Source organism: Anomaloglossus baeobatrachus, chromosome 2 (assembly GCF_048569485.1).
Source record: "Anomaloglossus baeobatrachus isolate aAnoBae1 chromosome 2, aAnoBae1.hap1, whole genome shotgun sequence".
NCBI lineage: Eukaryota > Metazoa > Chordata > Amphibia > Anura > Aromobatidae > Anomaloglossus > Anomaloglossus baeobatrachus.
This window is the reverse complement of record NC_134354.1, coordinates 342,316,610-342,332,427: the sequence shown is the minus strand read 5'-3', so window position 1 is coordinate 342,332,427 and position 15,818 is coordinate 342,316,610. Positions and strand designations below refer to the sequence as shown.

At 43.0% G+C, this 15,818-nt stretch overlaps 5 non-coding genes across 5 annotated transcripts; all 5 read right to left on the bottom strand.

Annotated features, from left to right (window-relative positions):
- Positions 1-9,583: 9,583 nt before the first annotated feature.
- On the bottom strand, positions 9,584-9,656 carry TRNAV-CAC (transfer RNA valine (anticodon CAC)). The gene has a single exon. It is a non-coding gene; the product is annotated as a tRNA-Val (tRNA).
- Positions 9,657-11,050: 1,394 nt separating this feature from the next.
- Positions 11,051-11,123, bottom strand: TRNAV-AAC (transfer RNA valine (anticodon AAC)). Its single transcript has one exon. It is a non-coding gene; the product is annotated as a tRNA-Val (tRNA).
- Positions 11,124-11,787: 664 nt separating this feature from the next.
- On the bottom strand, positions 11,788-11,860 carry TRNAV-CAC (transfer RNA valine (anticodon CAC)). The gene has a single exon. It is a non-coding gene; the product is annotated as a tRNA-Val (tRNA).
- A 1,627-nt stretch (positions 11,861-13,487) lies between these two features.
- TRNAV-AAC (transfer RNA valine (anticodon AAC)) lies at positions 13,488-13,560 on the bottom strand. The gene has a single exon. It is a non-coding gene; the product is annotated as a tRNA-Val (tRNA).
- Positions 13,561-15,559: 1,999 nt separating this feature from the next.
- Positions 15,560-15,632, bottom strand: TRNAV-CAC (transfer RNA valine (anticodon CAC)). The gene has a single exon. It is a non-coding gene; the product is annotated as a tRNA-Val (tRNA).
- Positions 15,633-15,818: the final 186 nt, after the last annotated feature.

Below are 15,818 nucleotides of genomic sequence, written 5' to 3'. Positions count from 1 at the left end.
ACCTCTCCTTTTCCAACTGGGAGCACGGTGGACACTGACTGCTGATGGGGATATATACCTTTCTCTTTCTTTTCTTATTAATTTTTGTTATATAGCGGTCACAGTTTATATACCACTTTATCCAAATCTGCCAGTCCCACTGTAACAGATGTTGTTTCTTCAGCAAATGTTACAGTTGCTTAACCACCAAATCCACGGACCAAAATTTTTTTCCCCTTTCCAACACACCTGTTCCCCTTTCCAACAGCATCTGTCCTTTTCCAACTCATTTTGGGATATGACCAAAAGTGCAACTGTGCAGGGACACCGTACTCAACGCCATCTCAGCACAGCAGCCATCCCTCGGTCCCTCCGATGTGGACAAGTAAAAGACCATTTCCTCCTATCCATGACAAAGCGTTGAGATTCACTCTGTGCAGCACTGGTGTTTAGTGGAAAAGTAGATCTAAGATTGCGTACCACATTCTGCAGATACTCCTGTATACGTGCGTCTATTTCTATGGCAGGAATTAGTTCGGCAAATTTTGTCTTGTACCGGGGATCTAACAGTGTGGCAACCCAGTATTCTGGATTACTTTGAATTCGTACAATCCGAGGGTCATGTTGTAGGTAGTGCAGCAAGAATCCGCTCATGTGTCTTGTGCATCCAGGAGGACCAAGTCCTTGGTGTGTTGGTGGCAGAGAGGTGAGAATCGTGCATACTTCCTCTGTCCTCTACCCACAACCTCGCACAACCGAAATGTGAGCAAGCTCTCACTCATCTGCTGAGTCTTCCATGCCGATCGCCAGTTCGTCCTCCATTTCTTCATGGGCTCCTGCACTTTCATCAACACTTTTTGCTGATACTATGCGCCCTTGTTAATCCCTCTCCCTCACCATGACTGCCGCATAGGTGCCGCTGACCATCTGGACCTCGTAGATCTTGTTATCCCTTCCGCATATGACTCCTCCTGTACTTCCTCCCCTTCCTCTTGTCCCAACACCTGACTCTGAATAATAATTACAGTGTGCTCCATCATGTAGATGACCAGAATTGTCACCCTGAGAATGACATTGCCAGTGCTAAACATCTTCGTCGACATTTCAAAACTGTGTAGCAGGGTGCATAGGTCCTTGATCTGACACCACTCCAGCAGCGTGATCTGCACCACCTCTGGATCAAGTTATCCCAGGCTATATGTCTTACCGTATTTCAGCAGGGCTCTGCGGTGCTGCCACACACGCTGCAACATGTGCAGATTCCAATTCCTGCGTGTCAGAACATCGCATTTCCGGCGTTTAACTGCCAGACCCTAAGACTTCCGGAGTGATGAAAGTTGTTGAGCTGCTGTGTGCGCACGATGGAAGTGAGCACATAGTGAGCGTGCCCGCTGCACAAGTCCATGTAGGCCGTGATGGTGTTTTAAAAATTGCTGGAGAATTCGGTTCAACACGTGAGCCATACAAGGCACGTGTGTCACATTGCCCTGACGATGGCCCACAGCCAGGTTTGCATCATTGCCGCACACGGCTGTAAAGTCACCAACGTAGTCCGCTCCGTCAATTTGTACTCCGGTTGCCAGGTGACAACGTGTTCCTTTCATGAATAGTGCTGATGATGGGAGAGTAGTCGATGCCAGCGGCGCAGGTGGACGCAGGTTATGCTCACCCACTGGGCTGCATTACCTTGACAGATGCAGAATCTCTGGCTGAATGTAGCTGGTGGGTATCTCACAGATGAAATACCATCATTCAGCTACAACCAATGGGAAGACACCACACCCTTTTTTATGCCCATCCTGTCTGCAGACCACTGCCAGACATAGCTATGAACCTCTGGTTAATTTTACCCCCAGTTCAGTTTTATGATTTTGTGTGCTTGTTACCTGACTACTTTTCCTGCTTGCTGTTTATGTACCTTGTTGGCCGATACGCATTTCACCTCTGCTTGTTTTCTGATTAAGTCCTGGCCGTCCCATTCTGTTCCTGTTCCTCAATTAATGTTTTGACCCTGCCTGACTACTATTCTCTGGAATAGCGGTGTGACTCACATTTCCCATACATTTCAAAGTAAAACTTTGACTGCCTGATGGCATTGAGCTCTGCTGCCAGCATAGTAAGGAGGTGTGTGGTAGTCCTTGTGCGCAGTTGCAAGGAAGGGTGGCCTGACCACACAGGGTTTGCGCCAAGGTAGAGGATCCACACGAGGTTGAAGAGGCAGAAGCAGTGTATTAACTTCTACATACAGAACAAGGATTGAAACAACTCGTGGGGACGGCAAGACTTGTACAGCAGACCCTTCTCCATCTCTCACCATAGTTTGCCAGTGCCCAGTCAGTGACATGTAATGACCCTGTCTATGCTTACTGGTCCAAGTATCTGTGTTGAAATGCACCCTGTCGCACACAGATTTTCTCAAGGAAGTGGTGATGATGTTGTGTGCGACATGCTGGTGTAGCGCGGGCATGCTTTTCTTGGAGAAGCAGTGGTGATTGGGCATCTGGTACTGGGGCACAGCGACAGACATAAGGTCTGTAAAATCCTGTGTGTCCACTACGCGTAAAGGCAGCATTTCGGTAGCCAACAGCTTACAGAGGGATAGAGTCAACCACTTAGCTTTGTCATGGGTCGCAGTAAGTGGCCTTTTATTTGACCACATCTGAGGGACAGAGATCTGGCTGCTGTCTGTAGACGGTGTTGAGTAGGGTGTCCCTGGAAAAATGCAGGTTTGTGAGAAAAGTGCAGGCGGAGACATGATGTTGCCTTCATCTTGCCTTCAGATCTGTTCATCTTGTATCATTTTTAAAAAACACAGCAAGCAAGGGTTACTCCAAGCGGAGTCTACCTTTTTTCCCAAAATTGGGCACACAGACACCCCATCAGTGGCAGCACTTGTGCCCTAGTTGCAAACAGGATGTTTTGATTTGCATCAAGCACATTCCAAATCCACAAGCATTTACTCTCCCCAGGATGACACAGGGGTAGTAAATTCCTTCTGGATCCATGACTTGTTCATTTTGATGAACGTCAGTCTGTCCACATTGTCACTGGACAGACGCGTGCGCTTATCTGTCAGCACACACCCAGCAGCACTGAAGACACGTTCAGAGACAACGCTGGCAGCTGGACACGACAAAATCTCCAAGGTGTAACTGGAGAGCTCTGTCAATTTTTCTAGATTTGAAGCCCAAAAGGAGCAAGGCTCCATTTGCAAAGTCATTGCATCGATGTTCATTTGGAGATACTCCTGTATCATCCTCTCCATCCGTTGACTATGTGTCAGACTTGTTGTCTCTGGTGGCCTTGCAAAGGAGGGTCTAAAAAAATTATGAAAAGATTCCATAAAATTGCTGTTACCAGCACCAGATACGGTCCTACTGGTACGGGTAGACTGTTGAAGATGACGAGGCCGTCCCATGTTTGTCAAGTTACAACTGGGAGAATCACTCCCTTCACCTGCACGGTTGTTTGGTGGAAAAGCCGAGCTAAGATCGAGTAACAGCTTATGCTGATACTCCTGCATACGTGCGTCCCTTTCTATGGGTGGAATTATGTCACAAAATTTGGACTTGTCCCGGGGATCTAATAGTGTGGCAAGCCAGTAGTCATCATCACTTCTAATTTTGACAATACGAGGGTCATGTTGGAGGTAGTGCAACAAGAAGGCACTCATGTGTCTTGCGCAGCCATGCGGACCAAGTCCACGCTGTGTTTGTGGCATAGAGGTGCTAACCGTTCTTTCTTCCTCTGTCATCTCCCCCCAACCTCTTTCAACTGAAATTTGACCAAGGTCCCCCTCATCTGCTGAGTCTTCCATTTCCATGGACAGTTCGTCCTCCATATCTTCATGTCCTCCTGCACCTTCCTCAACATGTCGCCTGCTACCATGCGCCCTTGTTGATCCCTGTCCCCCATGGTCCCATGCCTGCCGCGTTGGTGATGATGAACGTCTGGACCTTGGTGATGTTGTTGTGTCTTGCGCATATGAATCCTCCTGTAGTTCCTCCCCTTCCTGTTGTCCCACCCCCTGACTACGAATAGTGTTTAGCGTGTGCTCCAGCATGTAAATGACTGTAATCGTCATGCTGATAATGGCATTGTCAGCGCTAAACATATTCGTCGCCATGTCGAAACTGTGCAGAAGGGTGCATAGGTCCTTGATCTGAGATCACTCCATCAGGGTGATCTGCCCCACTTCTGCATCTCGTTGGCCCAGGCTATACATCATGACGTATTGCACCAGGGCTCGCCGGTGCTGCCACAGTCGCTGTAACATGTGGAGAGTTGAATTCCAGCGTGTCGCCACATCGCATTTCAGGCGATGAACCGGCAGGCCGAAAGACTTCTGGAGCGATGCAAGTCGCTCTGCTGCGGCGCTTGAACGGCGGAAGTGAGCTGACAGTTTTCGTGCCCTGTTCAGAAGGCCATCTAGGCCGGGATAGTGTGTTAAAAATTGCTGGACGACAAGGTTCAACACGTGAGCCATACAAGGTACGTGTGTCACCTTGCCCAGGCGAAGGGCCGCACCCAGGTTTGCAGCATTGTCGCACACGGCCTTACCAGGCTGCAGGTTGAGTGGAGACAACCATTTATTAAACTCGGACCGCAGAGCTGACCACAACTCCTCAGCTGTGTGACTCTTATTCCCAAGACATGTCAAGCTAAAGACCGCCTGATGCCGTTGCGCTCTGCTGCCAGCATAGTAATGAGGGGTGCGTGATTCCTTCTGCGCAGTGAGAACGCTGGTGGCCTGACCAGGCAGGCTTGGGGCGGAGGTGGAGGACACAGATGAGGTGGAGGATGCAGAAGCTGTGGCGGAACTTGGACAGACATAGAATTGACACACAAGTCGTGGGGACGGCAAGACTTGTGCAGCAGACCCTTCACCATCTATCACCATAGTTACCCAGTGCCCAGTCAGCGACATGTAACGTCCCTGTCCATGCTTACTGGTCCAAGTATCGGTGGTGAAATGCACCCGTTCACACACAGAGTTTCTCAAGGAAGCGGTGATGTTGTGTGCGACATGCTGGTGTAGCGCGGGCACACCTTTCTTAGAGAAGTAGTGGCGACTAGGCATCTGGTACTGGGGCACAGCGACAGATATAAGGTCTCTAAAATCCTGTGTGTCCACTAGGCGGAAAGGCAGCATTTCTGTAGCCAACAGCTTACAGAGGGATAGAGTCAACCTCTTCGCTTTGTCATGGGTCGCAGGAAGTGGCCTTTTATTTGACCACATCTGAGGGACAGAGATCTGGCTGCTGTGTGTAGACGGTGTTGAGTAGGGTGTCCCTGGAAAAATGCAGCTTTGTGAGGAAAGTGCAGGCGGAGACATGATGTTGCCTTCATCCAAAGTTGGTGCTATCGATGTCTGAGAGAGCTGTACACACTCACTTGTTTCCCCTTCCAAACCAACTGACGACCTACCAAGCAAACTGCCTGTTGCGGTTACAGTGGTGGAAGTTGTGGGTGGAAAAACAGGTGTGACAGCTGTCCCCACAGTCCTAGAAGATGACGAGCGCGCGGATGCCCTGGAAGGGGCAGGCGGTGGATGGTTGGCTCCACTAGGCCGCATTGCAGCACGGTGAGCTTCCCACCAGGCCATATGATATTTATTCATGTGACGATTCATGGAAGAAGTTGTCAAACTGCTGAGGTTTTGACCTCTACTAAGATAACCATGCCAAATGTTACAGATCACATAATTTGGCCGATCTTTTTTTATGTCAAAAAAGGACCAGGCTAGGCAAGGCTTAGAGGCCATGCGACCTGTTGATCCACCCCGAATAATGCTCAGAGGCAGAGTGGTGGCTGAGGATGCAGTTGTAGACGTGCTACCAGTGCTCCGACTGTGTCCAGGAAGGCGCCAGGTTACTTCGACGTCGGTTGCATCCTCCTCCACCGCCTCTATTGACCTCCTCGAGTGTCTGACTGTGGGTTGACAGTAGGTGGGATCTAGAACTTCATCATCAATTGTTGTGTTTGCACTCCCCTCCCCCTCAGACCGAGTTTCTTCTTGCCCTGACCGAATATTTAAGTTGTCATCCCAATCGGGTATCTGCGTCTCATCTTCATCAGTATGTTCCTCATTGCCTATAACCACAGTTGTTGAAAAGGCAGCATTTTGGTAGCCAACAGTTTGCATATGATGAAAGTCAACCTCCAAGCCATGTCATGCCCTTCTAAAAGCATGTAAAACACAGCGAGGGGACTCCAACCACAGTCTCCCTCGTTGCCACTAACTGGGCCACACACACCCCACTTGACTGGCATCGGTTGAGCCCCCTTTTGAAAAAGAAAAAGATGCTTTGCATGAAGCACTCTCAAAAATACGCGTGCCTTTCCCGTCCCCTGGCTGACCCAGGGGAAGAAAAGTCCTCTGAGAGCCATGACTTGTTCATCTTGGTTCTTTTAGAAACACAGCGAGTGGACTCCAACCACAGTCTCCCTCGTTGCCACTAACTGGGCCACACACACCCCACTTGACTGGCATCGGTTGAGCCCCCTTTTGAAAAAGAAAAAGATGCTTTGCATGAAGCACTCTCAAAAATACGCGTGCCTTTCCCGTCCCCTGGCTGACCCAGGGGAAGAAAAGTCCTCTGAGAGCCATGACTTGTTCATCTTGGTTCTTTTAGAAACACAGCGAGGGGACTCCAACCACAGTCTCCCTCGTTGCCACTAACTGGGCCACACACACCCCACTTGACTGGCATCGGTTGAGCCCCCTTTTGAAAAAGAAAAAGATGCTTTGCATGAAGCACTCTCAAAAATACGCGTGCCTTTCCCGTCCCCTGGCTGACCCAGGGGAAGAAAAGTCCTCTGAGAGCCATGACTTGTTCATCTTGGTTCTTTTAGAAACACAGCGAGGGGACTCCAACCACAGTCTCCCTCGTTGCCACTAACTGGGCCACACACACCCCACTTGACTGGCATCGGTTGAGCCCCCTTTTGAAAAAGAAAAAGATGCTTTGCATGAAGCACTCTCAAAAATACGCGTGCCTTTCCCATCCCCTGGCTGACCCAGGGGAAGAAAAGTCCTCTGAGAGCCATGACTTGTTCATCTTGGTTCTTTTAGAAACACAGCGAGGGGACTCCAACCACAGTCTCCCTCGTTGCCACTAACTGGGCCACACACACCCCACTTGACTGGCATCGGTTGAGCCCCCTTTTGAAAAAGAAAAAGATGCTTTGCATGAAGCACTCTCAAAAATACGCGTGCCTTTCCCGTCCCCTGGCTGACCCAGGGGAAGAAAAGTCCTCTGAGAGCCATGACTTGTTCATCTTGGTTCTTCTAGAAACACAGCGAGGGGACTCCAATCACAGTCTCCCTCGTTGCCACTAACTGGGCCACACACACCCCACTTGACTGGCATCGGTTGAGCCCCCTTTTGAAAAAGAAAAAGATGCTTTGCATGAAGCACTCTCAAAAATACGCGTGCCTTTCCCGTCCCCTGGCTGACCCAGGGGAAGAAAAGTCCTCTGAGAGCCATGACTTGTTCATCTTGGTTCTTTTAGAAACACAGCGAGGGGACTCCAACCACAGTCTCCCTCGTTGCCACTAACTGGGCCACACACACCCCACTTGACTGGCATCGGTTGAGCCCCCTTTTGAAAAAGAAAAAGATGCTTTGCATGAAGCACTCTCAAAAATACGCGTGCCTTTCCCGTCCCCTGGCTGACCCAGGGGAAGAAAAGTCCTCTGAGAGCCATGTCCACATTGTCAGTGGACAGACACGTGTGCTTATCTGCCAGCAGACCCACAGCAGCACTGAAGACAGGTTCCGAGAGAACGCTGGCTGCAGGACACGACAAGATCCCCAAGACGTACGTGGCGAGCTCAGGCAATTTATCAACATTGGAAGCCTAAAATGAGCAGGGCTCAAGTTGCACAATAATGGAATCGATGTTTCCTTGCATATACTCATATATCTGTGTGTCCTACTCTTTTTCCTTGTCCAGCTCTTTTGTTTTCGCATGAGTATATGTCCTTGTCACTTTCCCATGTGTTGTGAGTTGTTTGTGACCTTTTGGACACCTTTGAGGGTGTTTTCTAGGTGTTTTTCTGTGTTTGTGATTGCCTGCCATTGTTTCCTATGCAGTTCGAGTTCGGTTCGTCGAACGTTCGACGAACCGAACTCGAACGGGAGGTCCGTTCGGCGAACCAACCTCGAGCCGAACCGCGACCGGTTCGCTCATCTCTAGTGTTAAGCAGACGTGATGACTACTACACTATGAAACCTTCTGGAAAGTTACTATGTATTGGCAAGCAGAGCAGAATTGTAACTGACGGGGACTTTTTATTGCTGAAGAAAAGTGTTTTTGGTAATGAAACATTTACAATTTTTATTACATATTTTACCAGTTTTATTCCTACAAAGGGATATTGCTTAAATTGAAGATTACATTGAATGTGTTACTTTTTTCTACACAGTTTAATCGTTTGCTTTTGTATTTATGGGAACTATAAATTTTGAAACAAACAGGATAGTTATAATATGGGATTATGTTTTCTGCTAAAATGTTCAATAAAAAAGATTGAACCCAGGACCTTCTGCGTGTGAAGCAGACGTGATGACCACTACACTATGAAACCTGTGAAAACCTGCAAAGCAATGGCAATTGAAAACGAGTTTTGACAGCCAGGGGAAAAAAATTATTAGTTCTGTTGGTGATGGAAGCCAAAACATCCCATCATTCGGCAACAAAGCCAAGAACTTCATATATTGTAGTTTGATAGGGTATTATTTCAACACAAAGAACAGATTGCTTTTACTGGGGATTGAACCAGTGTTAAGCAGACGTGATGACTACTACACTATGAAACCTTCTGGAAAGTTACTGTGTATTGGCAAGCAGAGCAGAATTGTAACTGATGGGGCCTTTTTATTGCTGAAGAAAAATGTTTTTGGTAATGAAACATTTACAATTTTTATTACATATTTTACTAGTTTTATTCCTACAAAGGGATATTGCTTAAATTGAAGATTACATTGAATGTGTTACTTTTTTCTACACAGTTTAATCGTTTGCTTTTGTATTTATGGGAACTATAAATTTTGAAACAAACAGGATTGTTATAATATGGGATTATGTTTTCTGCTAAAATGTTCAATAAAAAAGAAACCCAAAATCGTAGTTCTCCTTGTGATAGAAGCCAAAATGTATAGTCATTTGGAAACGAAAACAAGAATTTCATACTTTACAGGTTGATAGGAAATTACTTCAACACCGAAAACAGATTGGTTTCACTGGGTATTGAACCCAGAACGTTCTGCATATGAAGCAGACTTGATGACCACCACACTTTAAAACCTGTAATTCCTGCAAAGTAATGGCAATTAGAGACGAAATTTGACTGCCAGGAAAAAAAAAAATTCGTAGTTCTGTTGGTTATGGAAGCTAAAACATCCCGTCATTCGGCAACAAAGCCCAGAACTTCATGTATTGTAGTTGGATAAGGTATTATTTAAACACCAAGAACAGACTGGTTTTACTGGGGATTAAACCCAGGACCTTCTGCGTGTTAAGCAGACGTGATGACCACTACACTATGAAACCAGTGAAATCCTGTTGATAGCAAATTACTTCAACAGCGAAAACGGATTGGTTTCACTGGGGATTGAACCCAGGACCTTCTGCGTGTGAAGCAGACGTGATGACCACTACACTATGAAACCTGATGAAAAGTTACTGTGTATTGGCTAGCAGAGCAGAATTGTGACTGACAGGGCCTTTTTATTGCTGAAGGAAAGTATTTTTGGTAATGAAACATTTCCAATTTTATTACATATTTTACGAGTTTTATTCCTACAAAGGGATATTGCTTAAATTGAAGTTTACATTGAATGTGTTACTTTTTTCTACATAGTTTAGTCGTTTGCTTTTGTATTTATGGGAACTATATATTTTAAAACAAACAGGTTTTTTTATAATATGGGATTATGTTTTCTGCTAAAATGTTCAATAAAAAAGAAACCCAAAATCGTAGTTCTCCTTGTGATAGAAGCCAAAATGTATTGTCATTTGGCAACGAAACCAAGAATTTCATACTTTACAGGTTGATAGGAAATTACTTCAACACCGAAAACAGATTGGTTTAATTGGGTATTGAATGCAGAACGTTCTGCATATGAAGCAGACTTGATGACCACCACACTTTAAAACCTGTGAAATCCTGCAAAGTAATGGCAATTAGAGACGAGTTTTGACTGCCAGGAAAAAAAAAAATTCGTAGTTCTGTTGGTTATGGAAGCTAAAACATCCCGTCATTCGGCAACAAAGCCAAGAACTTCATGTATTGTAGTTGGATAAGGTATTATTCCAACACCAAGAACAGACTGGTTTTACTGGGGATTAAACCCAGGACTTTCTGCGTGTTAAGCAGACGTGATGACCACTACACTATGAATCTTAATGAAAAGTTACTGTGTATTGGCTAGCAGAGCAGAATTGTGACTGACGGGGCCTTTTTATTGCTGAAGGAAAGTATTTTTGGTAATGAAACATTTACAATTTTTATTACATATTTTACCAGTTTTATTCCTACAAAGGGATATTGCTTAAATTGAAGTTTACATTGAATGTGTTACTTTTTTCTACACAGTTTAATCGTTTGCTTTTGTATTTATGGGAACTATAAATTTTGAAACAAACAGGATTGTTATAATATGGGATTATGTTTCTGCTAAAATGTTCAATAAAAAAGAAACCCAAAATCGTAGTTCTCCTTGTGATAGAAGCCAAAATGTATTGTCATTTGGCAACGAAACCAAGAATTTCATACTTTACAGGTTGATAGGAAATTACTTCAACACCGAAAACAGATTGGTTTCACTGGGTATTGAACCCAGAACGTTCTGCATATGAAGCAGACTTGATGACCACCACACTTTAAAACCTGTGATTCCTGCAAAGTAATGGCAATTAGAGACGAAATTTGACTGCCAGGAAAAAAAAATAATTCGTAGTTCCGTTGGTTATGGAAGCTAAGACATCCCGTCATTCGGCAACAAAGCCAAGAACTTCATGTATTGCAGTTGGATAGGGTATTATTTCAATGCCAAGAAGAGACTGGTTTCACTGGGGATTGAACCCAGGACCTTCTGCGTGTTAAGCAGACGTGATAACCACTACACTATGAAACCTGTGAAATCCTGCAAAGCAATGGCAATTGGAGACGAGTTTTGACCGCCAGGGAAAAAAAAAAAAATTCAAAGTTCTGTTGGTGATGGAAGACAAAACATCCTGTTATTCGGCAACAAAGCCAAGAAATTCATATATTGTAGTTGGATAGGGTATTATTTCAACACCAAGAAGAGATTGGTTTCACTGGGGATTGAACCCAGGACCTTCTGCGTGTTAAGCAGACGTGCTGAAAACTACACTATGAAACCTGATGAAAAGTTACTGTGTATTGGCTAGCAGAGCAGAATTGTGACTGACGGGGCCTTTTTATTGCTGAAGGAAAGTATTTTTGGTAATGAAACATTTACAATTTTTTTTACATATTTTACCAGTTTTATTCCTACAAAGGGATATTGCTTAAATTGAAGTTTACATTGAATGTGTTACTTTTTTCTACACAGTTTAGTCGTTTGCTTTTGTATTTATGGGAACTATATATTTTTAAACATACAGGATTTTTATAATATGGGATTATGTTTTCTGCTAAAATGGACAATAAAAAAGAAACCCAAAATAGTAGTTCTCTTTGTGATGGAAGCCAAAATGTATTGTCATTTGGCAACGAAACCAAGAATTTTATATATTACAGGTTGATAGCAAATTACTTCAACAGCGAAAACAGATTGGTTTCACTGGGGATTGAACCCAGGACCTTCTGCGTGTGAAGCAGACGTGATGACCACTACACTATGAAACCTGTGAAATCCTGCAAAGCAATGGCAATTGAAAACGAGTTTTGACAGCCAGGGGAAAAAAATTATTAGTTCTGTTGGTGATGGAAGCCAAAACATCCCATCATTCGGCAACAAAGCCAAGAACTTCATTTATTGTAGTTTGATAGGGTATTATTTCAACACCAAGAACAGATTGCTTTTACTGGGGATTGAACCAGTGTTAAGCAGACGTGATGACTACTACACTATGAAACCTTGTGGAAAGTTACTGTGTATTGGCAAGCAGAGCAGAATTGTAACTGATGGGGTCTTTTTATTGCTGAAGAAAAGTGTTTTTGGTAATGAAACATTTACAATTTTTATTACATATTTTACCAGTTTTATTCCTACAAAGGGATATTGCTTAAATTGAAGTTTACATTGAATGTGTTACTTTTTTCTACACAGTTTAATCGTTTGCTTTTGTATTTATGGGAACTATACATTTTGAAACAAACAGGATTGTTATAATATGGGATTATGTTTTCTGCTAAAATGTTCAATAAAAAAGAAACCCAAAATCGTAGTTCTCCTTGTGATAGAAGCCAAAATGTATTGTCATTTGGCAACGAAACCAAGAATTTCATACCTTACAGGTTGATAGGAAATTACTTCAACAGCGAAAACGGATTGGTTTCACTGCGGATTGAACCCAGGACCTTCTGCGTGTGAAGCAGACGTGATGACCACTACACTATGAAACCTGTAAAATCCTGCAAAGTGATGGCAATTAGAGACGAGTTTTGACTGCCAGGAAAAAAAAAAATTCGTAGTTCTGTTGGTTATGGAAGCTAAAACATCCCGTCATTCGGCAACAAAGCCAAGAACTTCATGTATTGTAGTTGGATAAGGTATTATTTCAACACCAAGAAGAGATTGGTTTCACAGGGGATTGAACCCAGGACCTTCTGCGTGTTAAGCAGACGTGCTGACCACTACACTATGAATCTTAATGAAAAGTTACTGTGTATTGGCTAGCAGAGCAGAATTGTGACTGACGGGGCCTTTTTATTGCTGAAGGAAAGTATTTTTGGTAATGAAACATTTACAATTTTTATTACATATTTTACCAGTTTTATTCCTACAAAGGGATATTGCTTAAATTGAAGATTACATTGAATGTGTTACTTTTTTCTACACAGTTTAGTCGTTTGCTTTTGTATTTATAAGAACTATATATTTTTAAACAAACAGGATTTTTATAATATGGGATTATGTTTTCTGCTAAAATGTTCAATAAAAAAGAAACGCAAAATCGTAGTTCTCCTTGTGATAGAAGCCAAAATGTATTGTCATTTGGCAATGAAACCAAGAATTTCATACTTTACAGGTTGATAGGAAATTACTTCAACACCGAAAACAGATTGGTTTCACTGGGTATTGAACCCAGAACGTTCTGCATATGAAGCAGACTTGATGACCACCACACTTTAAAACCTGTGATTCCTGCAAAGTAATGGCAATTAGAGACGAAATTTGACTGCCAGGAAAAAAAAAAAAATCGTACTTCTGTTGGTTATGGAAGCTAAAACATCCCGTCATTCGGCAACAAAGCCAAGAACTTTATGTATTGCAGTTGGATAGGGTATTATTTCAACACCAAGAAGAGACTGGTTTCACTGGGGATTGAACCCAGGACCTTCTGCGTGTTAAGCAGACGTGATGACCACTACACTATGAAACCTGTGAAACCCTGCAAAGCAATGGCAATTGGAGACGAGTTTTGACCGCCAGGGAAAAAAAAAAAAAAATTCTTAGTTCTGTTGGTGATGGAAGCCAAAACATCCCATCATTCTGCAACAAAGCCAAGAAATTCATATATTGTAGTTTGATAGGGTATTATTTCAACACCAAGAACAGACTGGTTTTACTGGGGATTAAACCCAGGACCTTCTACGTGTTAAGCAGACATGATGACCACCACACTATGAATCCTGATGAAAAGTTACTGTGTATTGGCTAGCAGAGCAGAATTGTGACTGACAGGGCCTTTTTATTGCTGAAGGAAAGTATTTTTGGTAATGAAACATTTCCAATTTTTATTACATATTTTACGAGTTTTATTCCTACAAAGGGATATTGCTTAAATTAAAGTTTACATTGAATGTGTTACTTTTTTCTACATAGTTTAGTCGTTTGCTTTTGTATTTATGGGAACTATATATTTTAAAACAAACAGGTTTTTTTATAATATGGGATTATGTTTTCTGCTAAAATGTTCAATAAAAAAGAAACCCAAAATCGTAGTTCTCCTTGTGATAGAAGCCAAAATGTTTTGTCATTTGGCAACGAAACCAAGAATTTCATACTTTACAGGTTGATAGGAAATTACTTCAACACCGAAAACAGATTGGTTTAACTGGGTATTGAATCCAGAACGTTCTGCATATGAAGCAGACTTGATGACCACCACACTTTAAAACCTGTGAAATCCTGCAAAGTAATGGCAATTAGAGACGAGTTTTGACTGCCAGGAAAAAAAAAAAATCGTAGTTCTGTTGGTTATGGAAGCTAAAACATCCCGTCATTCGGCAACAAAGCCAAGAACTTCATGTATTGTAGTTGGATAAGGTATTATTTCAACACCAAGAACAGACTGGTTTCACTGGGGATTGAACCCATTACCTTCTGCGTGTGAAGCAGACGTGATGACCACTACACTATGAAACCTGTGAAATCTTGCAAAGCAATGGCAATTTAAAACGAGTTTTGACCGCCAGGGGAAAAAAAATTATTAGTTCTGTTGGTGATGGAAGCCAAAACATCCCATCATTCGGCAACAAAGCCAAGAACTTCATATATTGTAGTTTGATAGGGTATTATTTCAACACCAAGAACAGATTGCTTTTACTGGGGATTGAACCAGTGTTAAGCAGACGTGATGCCTACTACACTATGAAACCTTCTGGAAAGTTACTGTGTATTGGCAAGCAGAGCAGAATTGTAACTGATGGGGCCTTTTTATTGCTGAAGAAAAGTGTTTTTGGTAATGAAACATTTCCAATTTTTATTACATATTTTACCAGTTTTATTCCTACAAAGGGATATTGCTTAAATTGAAGTTTGCATTGAATGTGTTACTTTTTTCTACACAGTTTAATCGTTTGCTTTTGTATTTATGGGAACTATAAATTTTGAAACAAACAGGATTGTTATAATATGGGATTATGTTTTCTGCTAAAATGTTCAATAAAAAAGAAACCCAAAATCGTAGTTCTCCTTGTGATAGAAGCCAAAATGTATTGTCATTTGGCAACGAAACCAAGAATTTCATACTTTACAGGTTAATAGGAAATTACTTCAACACCGAATACAGATTGGTTTCACTGGGTATTGAACCCAGAACGTTCTGCATAAGAAGCAGACTTGATGACCACCACACTTTAAGACCTGTGATTCCTGCAAAGTAATGGCAATTAGAGACGAAATTTGACTGCCAGGAAAAAAAAAAAATTCGTAGTTCTGTTGGTTATGGAAGCTAAAACATCCCGTCATTCGGCAACAAAGCCAAGAACTTCATGTATTGCAGTTGGATAGGGTATTATTTCAACACCAAGAACAGACTGGTTTTACTGGGGATTAAACCCAGGACCTTCTGCGTGTTAAGCAGACGTGATGACCACTACACTATGAAACCTGTGAAATCCTGTTGATAGCAAATTACTTCAACAGCGAAAACGGATTGGTTTCACTGGGGATTGAACCCAGGACCTTCTGCGTGTGAAGCAGACGTGATGACCACTACACTATGAAACCTGTGAAATCCTGCAAAGCAATGGCAATTGAAAACGAGTTTTGACCGCCAGGGGAAAAAAATTATTAGTTCTGTTGGTGATGGAAGCCAAAACATCCCATCATTCGGCAACAAACCCAAGAACTTCATATATTGTAGTTTGATAGGGTATTATTTCAACACCAAGAACAGATTGCTTTTACTGGGGA